The following is an 8,047-nucleotide window of genomic DNA, read 5'->3' as shown; positions in this document are numbered from 1 at the left end:
GCTGCAGGTTACAGCCCCCCAACCCAGCATCTCCCAGGGCTGCTTCATCCTATCCAGATGAGAGTCCTGATGTTTCAGCCTCCGATTTGTCAAATGAGAAGCTACCTACACCTCAACACACCTAACTGGCACCTGTGGAGAGAGAATATGAGAATTGCAAAAATGAAAAAAAAAATCACAAAACAAAACCATACCCCCTCCATTTGGAAAATGAGTAAAATCGGAAGGCCACGTTGTGGTCACTGGTCTGTGGTCTAGAGCATGTACTTTGGACAGCGTGTGCCTTCCTCGGTTAGCCAGGGTGGGGTGGGAGGCTTCCCTTGTCCGTTGTCCTCTCTGGACCCCTACGAGGTAGGCACTGCGAGCCCCTCTCTTCTGTATTGCTTTAGCAGCGGCCTCCTGTCAGATGAGGCTGGGAATTTGGGCATTGCCTCAAGGTTTGAGCAATCAAGGGCCATTACCGGCCAGACTTGACAATGTAACTCTCTCTGAAGACCTTAGATTTCCAGTCTATTTACTTCCCAGTCAATACCGTGTGCCAATAACAGCAGCCAAGAGATATTGCTGAGTTAGTCTTAAGTTTGAGAATTGTCTCTTTAGTAACCTCCTTGCTCTGCTCATATCCTGGCCCTTAGAGTCACAGCTTCTGCCTCCCCCCTGTGCCTCCCGGTGCCTCCCAGGGGCCTTCTCTTCTGCATAGGGAGGCACCTCCCATCGGCCTTTTTTGTTTAATTGTTTTTTACTGTTTATTTTTTTTTTTTGAGAGAGAGAGACAGAGACAGAAAGAGAGAAAGACAGAGCACCAGTGGGAGGGGCAGAGAGAGGGAGACACGGAATCTGAAGCAGGCTCCAGGCTCTGAGCTGTCAGCATGGAGCCAGACACGGGGCTCGAACCCACTACCCGCGAGATCATGACCTGAGCCCAAGTCGGTTGCTTAACTGACTGAGCCACCCAGGCTCCCTGGCTACACCTCAGCTGCATCCTCACAACAAACAGGATTGCCCCGTGCCCAGAAGGGAGTTTATTTGTGTGTGGTCAGGGGGTTCAGACTTCCTCCTGATACCAATCTTAGGCTTCCCTATTACCTACCTTTGCTCACTCCCTACAGTATCACTTTATCGCCTGGCAGGCTCCAGATTACTGTAATCTCAGGAAATTTGGATTACAAACCAAAGGTGGCAGCCTCTCTTGGCAAAGCCGTATATATTTTCTCCCCCTATGTTCTCAGTGGGCCACCTGGAACCAAAAGTTGTCTTTGTATTGTAGGACATTGCATTGTATTGAAGGCACAGAAGTAGTCCGTGGAGTCCAATGTCCTAAATTTGTCTTCCCCGCCATGGCCGAATCAGGCCCAGGGGCTGCAATCCAAGATGAGGCACAGGTTAAACCACATCCTCGTCATATCCGGTGTCACCTACGCCTGTGCACTTGGCATCATTGTGCCACTTTGAAAAAGTCTCCCCCTTCTCAAGTCACTTGACTGCCATTTGCTAGAAAGTTGACTTGTAGGGGCACCTGGGTGGCTCAGTCAGTTAAGCGTCTGACTTTGGCTCTGGTCATGATCTCACGGTTTATGGGTTCGAGCCCTGTGTCGGGCTCTGTGCTGACAGCTCAGAGCCTGGAGCCTGCTTCGGATTCTGTGTCTCCCTCTCTCTCTACCCCTTGCCCGCTCACATTCTCTCTCTCTCTCTCTCTCTCTCTCTCTCTCTTTCTCCCTCTCAAAAATAAATAAACATTAAAAAAAAGTTGACATGTCAAGACACAATTCTCTAATGGCCTTGAGTGTTAGCGGTGCCCCCAGTGTTGTGCAAGCCGCAGTCTGCCGTGGCCCTCCCTGGATAGCAACACTTTATTGTTTGCCAGTCTGTCTCTTTGGCTTGATGTGTACACCCTGCCTGACATTGTAGGGTCAGTTATTTCAACATTCCACTTCAGGTACAAAGTCTCAGTCCATTGGATGCAATCGATTACAAGTACACAAAAATCCAATTTGATCTGATTTCTAAAAATGAATGTTATTGGCTTGGGTAACAAGGAAGTGGTGTGGACTCCAGGCATGGATTCACCGAAGTCTGGCTTCATTTCCTTGCTGTCTTTGAGTGGGCTTTGCCTTTAGGCTGGCCTTCCTCGAAGTAGCAAGATGGCTGTGGCAGGTGCAGGCTGCATGGCCATAGATCAGGCCACCTAGAAGGAGGCAGAACACATTCTCCCAACAGTCTTGGAACAAGTTCTGAATCACGGTCTGAATAGACCTGCTTGGGTCTTCTGCTCCTCATGTAACCAATCACTGGGATCTCAGGAATTAAATGTATCCATTGGGAAGGTGTGGGTTGGGGTCAAGGTGGGGTGAAATCAACTTTCCAGAACCACACAGCTTCCTCCTAGCCAAAATCAGAGGCTTTGGGGAAGATAGCCAGACTGCTCCTGATATAAATATAATGCTAATAATGCTGATGGCTATCATTTATAGAATCGTACTCCATGCATTGGATCAAAATGACCTATAGGGGTACTATTTCTACCCCTCATTTTACTCCCACGTAAAAATAGATGGGAAAACTGAAGTTCTTACCTAGGTCACACGACTGGAAAGTATTAGAATGACATTTGACCCACAGTCTGCCCAGATGTCAATGAGCGTGATGCTCTCTCGTTCCATTTAGTTGAAGCTACATATTGGTCAGGATGCCTTCAGGGAACAGAAGGCACACTTCGAGTGGGTTATTTAAAAAGGAACTACTGGGGCACCTGGGTGGCTCAGTTGAGCGTCGACTTCGGCTCAGGTCATGGTCTCCCGGTTTGTGAGTTCAAGCCCCACATCAGGCTTGCTGCTATCAGCACAGAGCCCGCTTTGGATCTTCTGTCCCCTTCTCCTTGCCCCTCCCCCACTTGCTCTCTCAAAAAAATAAATAAACATTTAAAACAATTTAAAAATAATAAAAAGGAACTATTGGCAAAGCCGGGGACGTAACATGGAGAAACCAGGGATAACGAAGTACCATGGGACTAGTAACAGTGGGAGGCTATTGCCATCCTTAAACTTGAAAGGGTGAAGGGAAGGGGTGGTTCCTGAAGCCCAGAGGCCACGTGAGCAGTGCCAGGAAACATGCCCAAAAGGAGCTGTCATCTTTGCTTGAAGGTCACAACCAAATTCACAGGGAGGGAACCGTGTATGTCAGGTGGAGGCAGGGGGGTTAGTGATTGGGACCCTGAACCCACTCTCCCTCCTTCCTCTCACCTCCTTTGGTCTTCCCTGTTGACCTGCCAATAAGGGAAGCGGAAGACAGTCAGCATGGTGGCCATTGGTGTGGGACACATGGATCAGTCCCCTGGGTGGTGATCAGGGTAGAAAAGGCTGGATGGTGGATCTGGAGGGGAAACAAAGGTGACTAAGATGGAATAAGCTAAATAATATAATAGAGAAAGTGTTATGAGGCAGGAGAGTCCCCATGGTTTGGGGCCACTCACGGACATTAATCAAGATTTGCTTTATTGCCATTTTTACAGTGGAAATACACTCTTTTTTTTTTTTTTGAAATACACTCTTAAGTCAGTAAAATATAGTAGCTGCTGTGAATACCTACTTTACCAAGTATTTTATATATGTGATTTCAAACCTTCAGTAACTCTAGGAAGAAGATACTATTATGAGCCTCATTTGAGAAATGGGGAAACTGAGGCTCAGAGAGGTTAAATAAGTGAGGTTGAGGGGGAGCACCTGGCTGGCTCAGTTCGTAGAGCCTGTATTTCTTGACCTCGGGGTCATGAGTTCGAGCCCCACATTGGGCATAGAGATTGCCTCTAAAAAAGATATATAAATAAGTGGTGTAGAAGCCGAGAGCCGGGGATGTGCAGGCCGACCGCTTGAACTCAAATCCTGCTGCTGCCACTGACTCTTGACTCTCTACCTGTTGCTTCACCTGTGCCTCACTTTCCTCATTTGAAAAATGGGATAACAGTAGTACCTGCCACATAGGGTAGTGGACATAAAATGCAAAATGGAACAAAGTAAACAGTCAATAACATCAGCTGGGGTTTGAATCCAGACTCCAAAACTGGTGAGTGCCACCTTATCATCTAATCTGTATCACAAGAATTGGCCAGGCCAATGAGCGCATGTCTGCAGGGTCTCCCCTAAGCTCCCCACTAGTGTTGGCCAGGAAGTGGTTTATGGACTTGGGCTGACTACTCACCTGTGTCCTTAATGGATCTGGGTCTGGCTGTCAGTGGTAGGGGGCATAAGAGGCTGCAGGGAGGCTTGGGGTCAGTATCAGCAGGTCATTGGGATTAATCGCTCCACCACCTTTCCCAGGAAGGATGAGTTATGATGTGCATAGTTTGGCACAAACCCTCTGGAACGTACCATACCTTTAGGACCAAGCACACACAGGAGAGCCACATCCTCAGCTGCGGTCAAGGCCCTGTCTCTGTGCTGCCCTCTTGTGCCGCCTGTCAGCACAACCGCCCATTGCCTCCTGACTGTGGGCTGTTAGGTTGCAATCTCTGCCTCCCCTCTCCCAACCCTCTTTCCGCAGCCAAGCAGTGATCTTCAAAGTCAGCCATTAAGATTCCCTGGGGCACCCCCCCCCCCACTTGGCCCCCAAGTGCAGGATAGAACACGTAGAAGCCGCTGGGCTACCTCCTGCTAGATGATTGCACGGAAATATTTTCACGTGCCATCCTGGGCAGGCACAATTCTAGGACCAGAAGATACAAAGCTGAAAGAAAAGGGGCGCTTGGGTGGCTTAGTGGGTTAAGCGTCAACTCTTGATTTCAGTGCAGGTCATGATCTGACAGTTCCATGAGATTGAGACCCTTATCAGACTTCAAACTGACAGTGTGGAGTCTGCTTAGGATTCTCTCTCTCTCACTCTCTCTCTCTCAAAATAAATAAACAAACTTTAAGAAAAAGTAAATAATAATAACAATAAAGTAACAAAGAGCCCCTGCCCTCATGGGACTTACATTTTAAAATAGCTCTTGGGGCGCCTGGGTGGCTCAGTCAGTTCGGTGTCTGAGTCTTGATTTCAGCTCAGGTCATGATCTCACGGTTTGTGAGTTCAAGCCCCACATCGGGCTCTGTGCTGACAGAGGGGAGCCTGCTTGGGATTCTCTCTCTCTCCCTCTCTCTCTGCCCCTCCCCCACTTGTGCTTGGTCTCTCAGAATAAATAAACTTAAAAAGTAAAATAAAGCAAAATAGCTCTCACTTGCAGGCCAAAGGATATTTGCTGAACTTGCAGATTGTGCCAGTTTGCACTTCAACTCCAGAACCCAGGTCCTGGGCCTCCCCTCCTCCCCGCCTGCCCTCTGCTCCTCACTGTCCACCCTTTTCCTTTCTCCTCTTTTACCTTGTTCTCCCCCTCCCCCTCTCTCTCCCCCTCTCCCACCTTCCCCCTCTTCCTCCTGGGGTCCCCTCCTGTAGGTCCCTTTCTCTCTCCTTTCCCTTCTGTCCCCACCGGCCTCCGGCCTCTGTGGCCCATGGACAGTAGCCTACTTAGCATGCCGAGGTGTGGAAGATCAGAAGATCAGCGAATACAAATCAATCAATTTGTTGTCAACGAAGGTGGCCTGTTCTCTCCCCTTTTTTGCCCAGGACACGTGTGCAGTGTGGCTACGGCTGCTGGGCTCTGCATTACGCATGAGTGAGCGGTCTTGCGGGGCCATAGCCTTGAGTGCCCTGCCCTGCCGGAGGACCCCACCTTTGTGGTGCCCCCCCCCCCACCCCCCACTGCTCAGTTCCTCAGAATTAAAGGACTAGACTCCTTGCTACCTGGTCAATTTCCAATAGGAAAAAGGTAATGATACTATTTGTTAAGCCCTTACTACGTGCTAGGCACTGAGCTAAGCACTTTGCATGAAATAGTTCATTTAATCCCACAACTATGCCATGAGGTACGTGTTCTTATTATCCCTGGCTTACTGTACAGAAACTCTGGCCCAGAGATAAGAAGTGACGTACCCCAGACCATCTGCTAGTAAATGGGAGAGCAGGATTTGAATCCAGGACCCTGTGCTTCTAACGTGATCCCCCACCATCCCCCGCCCATTGACAGCTCTTGTCCAGTTAACGTATCTGCACTCCTCACGGCTGCAAAGGCTCTGTCACCCATTTGCTCTATCCCCTCATAAGGACTGAGGTTTGGGGTCCAAAGAGAGGAGGTAACTGGCTTGGAGCCAGCACGGAGCTGGGACTTGTTGTCTCTGGCCAGTACCAGCTTCTCCGCACCATGAAAATGCAGCCTATGCCCAGTTCTGCTGGAACCAGGGAGACAAGCCATCCCGTTAATCTTGCAGGTTTGTGTTTTGAAGAGGAGGGCAGAGGGCAGGCGTGAGCTTGGGCCAGTTTTCTTCTTCTCCAGCTGTCGCAGGAAGGCACTGGAGCAGAGGACTTCACAGCTCTCTTCCGCTCAGAGGTCTGAATGTGGGGTTTGGGAGGAGGCGCTCTGGGCCCAAAGACTTTTGGGGGCAAGAATGAGTGGCCCTCTGGGGAAACACAGGATTATGCACGGCTGTTTACTCAAATCCACCCTCAAATGCTCGGCCGCCGCGATGCTAGGCCTGGGGCTTTCATTTCAGCCTGAAGTTGACTCCGGAAGTTTGTGCTAAGTAATAAAACAAGAACAGGTCTCAAGGCGTCAGCCTCAGATGGGACTTTGAGGTCTGGCGTTAGTGAGGACGCGTGAGACACTAGGCAGACTTCCATGGGTCAGGCAGGTCACTGTGTTTGCAGGGAAGGAGGGTTTGAGCTCTGACCGAGGACTTGTTCTAGTTTCTCTCCCCAACCCTCCCCCCTCCCTTTTCTCTCTTCTTTCTCCCAGCTTGCCTGCTTCGATAGGCACCTCCAGGCTTAGGGTAGAACTAGCTAGTTACACCCTCATGTAAGAGTCCGTGGATGGCCCAGCAATTCAGGGTGGGGACAGTGGCGGGTGGGGGTTGTCCTTGTTGGGGGCCAGCAGAGTGCTTCCCCAGGGTGTGACTGGGACCAGGTGAGCATGCCAGGCCCAGATCCCTCTGTGGCTTATGAACTGAGCATTGACAACCTGGCTGCAGGCATTTGCTACACCAAGGATAAGGATAGGCGACATTCAGTGGAGCCTGGCATTTCAGGAGGACAAGATGGAATGGACCAGAAGAGGCAAAACACCCAGGTCGAGTCCCTTTTCAGCACGCCTCTTGGATGCCTGGCTCTTTGCTGATTCAAAAGATACCCAAGCCAGGGAAGCCCCCAATGCATGCAGCTGCTTTCCGCTCAGGGCTTGACCCATAATTATAATCCCTTTCCTTTGATTTTCTCTGCAAAAACAGCAACATTCCAGCCTGCCTTCAAGCTGAAAAAAAAAAAAAAAGCCCCGTGCAGAGCTTAAGAGATTTATAAACACGATGAAAAATCACAGTCTTGTTTTCCCACAGCTTGTTTCTCTAGGTGAGTGGAGGGAGGAGGAAAGAGCACAGCAGAGCTAGGATGGGGGGGGGGGTAGTCAGAAATAGGGGTGGGGAGGATACAGATGTGCAAGACACCTGGGTGTGCACAGACCAGAAGCTGAATGGGAGCCAAGAATATGACTCAGCTGCCAAAACCCTAGCTAATTGTTTCTGGCGGCAATGAGAGAGGTACACACACATAGATGTGTGTGCATAATATGCAGGTGCCCCAGGCTTCATCCAGAAAGGATTTATGGGATCTGTGTAAGCAGGGAAACAAGAATGAGAGGGACGGCGGACCCTCTGGACTCTGTGCCAATGGGCAGGGACTGAAAAAGACAGGGAGAGGTCCATGCATTGGAGGGGGAACAGAAGTGTGGTCTTTTCAATGTGCCTGATAATGTCGTGACGATCTGCCCCTCAAAATTAATCCGGAATATGCCAGCTTTTAAAGCTGGTAGGAATTCTAGAAGTCATCAGACCCGAGCACTTATTTGGAAATGGTTTGCTGCCCATTTTGCAGATGGGTCGTGTAGGTGGCAGAACAAGGGGCTGGGCATTAGCACCCTGGTCCCTAGAATTCCCTTGCTTTGCCATCCTACCTTCATCTAGAGGGTGCTTTG

This window comes from Herpailurus yagouaroundi, unplaced genomic scaffold (genome assembly GCF_014898765.1).
Source record: "Herpailurus yagouaroundi ecotype Mexico unplaced genomic scaffold, PumYag 139, whole genome shotgun sequence".
Taxonomy (NCBI): Eukaryota; Metazoa; Chordata; class Mammalia; order Carnivora; family Felidae; genus Herpailurus; species Herpailurus yagouaroundi.
This window is presented reverse-complemented; position numbering follows the sequence as displayed.